The following is a 1,966-nucleotide window of genomic DNA, read 5'->3' as shown; positions in this document are numbered from 1 at the left end:
TTTCTTATGCCATATCCACATTCTTATGCCATATACAAGAATAAGCTCAAAATGGATTAAAGACGTAAATGTAAGACCTGAAACCATGAAACTCCTAAAAGAAAACATAGGCAGTAAACTCCCTGATGTGGCTTTTAGGAATATTTTTTGGATATGTCTCATTGGGAAAGGTAAACAAAAGAAAAAAATGAACAAATGGGAGTACATCAAACTAAAAAGCTTTTACACAGCAAAGGAAACCGCCTACAAAATGAAAAGAGAGCCTACTTATGGGAGAAGATATTTGCCAGTGACATATCTGATACGGGCATAATATCCAAAATTTATAAAGAACTCATACAACTCAACACCAGAATCCAATTATAAAAAATGGGCAGAGTCCATCAATAAACATTTCTCCAGAAAGGATATATACATGGCCAATAGACATATGAAGAGATGTTCAACATCATTAATTATCAGAGAAATGCAAATTAAAACCACAATGAGACATCCCTTCACATCTGCAGAATGACACCATCAATAAATTAACAAACAAATGTTGGTGAGGATGTGGAGAGAAGGAAACCCTCATACATTGTTGGTGAGATTGCAAATTGGTGCAGTCACTATGAAAAACAGTTTGGAAGTTTCTCAAAAAATTGAAAACAGAACTACCTTATGACCAGCAATTCCACTTCTGGGTATTTATCTGAAGAAATCCAAAACACTAATTTGAAGAGATATATGCAGCATTATTTACAATAGCCAAGATATAGTAACCCAAGTGCCCATCAATAGATGATTGAGAAGTGGTACATATATATAATGGAGTATTACTCTGAAGTAAAAAAATAAAAAAACAAAATATTACAATTTGCAAAACATGGATGGACCTAGAGGGTATTATGCTAAGTGAAATAAGTCAGACTAAGAAAGGCAAATCCCATATTACCTCATATGTGGAATCTAAAAAACAAAAATAAATGAACAAACAAAACAGAAACAGACTCATAGATAACAAATTCATGGCTGTCAGATAGGAGAGGGGTTGGAGGGCTAGGTGAAAAAGGTGAAGGGATTAAGAGGTACAAATTGGTAGTCACAAAATAGTAACAGGGGTGTAAAGTACAGCATAGAAAATATAGCCAATAATATCGCAACAACTATGTATAGTGCCAGGTGAGTACTAGACTAATCGGGGGGATCACTGAATAAATTATATAAATGTCTAACCANCATCATAGGGGTATCAGAAGGAGAAGAAAGCAAGGGATTGAGAACCTATTTGAGAAATAATGACTGAAAACTTTCCTAACCTGGCAAAAGAAATAGACATACAACCCCAGGAAGCACAGAGAGCCCAAGCAAGATAAAGTCTAATAGATCCACACCAAGACACATTATAATTAAGATGGCAAAGTTTATAGACAAAGAGAGAATCCTAAAAGCAGTAAGAGAAGGGCAACTAGTTACTTACAAGGCAACACCCATTAGATTATCAGCTGATTTTTCAACAGAAACTTTGCAGGTCAGAAGAAACTGGCATGAAATATTCAAAGTGATGAAAAGCAAGAAACTACCAGGAGTACTACACCTAGGAAGGCTATCATTTAAAATTGAATGTGGGATAAAGAGCTTCCTAGACAAAACAAACAAGCAAGCAAACAAACAAACAAACAAACAAACAAACAAACTAGAGGAGTTCATCACCACCAAACCAGTAGCACAAGAAATGTTGGAAAAAAAAAAACTTTGAGAAGAAGGAGGGGAAAAAGGACATAAATATGAAAAATAAAATTATAATAACTATGTATCTATCAATAATCACTTTAAATGTAAATGAATTAAATACTCCAATCAAAAGACACAGGGCAGCAAAATGGATAAGAAAACAAGACCCATACATATGCGGCCTACAAGAGACCCACTTCAGATTGAAAAATACAAAGACTGAAAGTAAAGAGATAGAAAAAGTTATTTCATG

The sequence above is a fragment of the Hipposideros armiger genome, unplaced genomic scaffold (assembly GCF_001890085.2).
Source record: "Hipposideros armiger isolate ML-2016 unplaced genomic scaffold, ASM189008v1 scaffold_1001, whole genome shotgun sequence".
NCBI lineage: Eukaryota > Metazoa > Chordata > Mammalia > Chiroptera > Hipposideridae > Hipposideros > Hipposideros armiger.
This window is presented reverse-complemented; position numbering follows the sequence as displayed.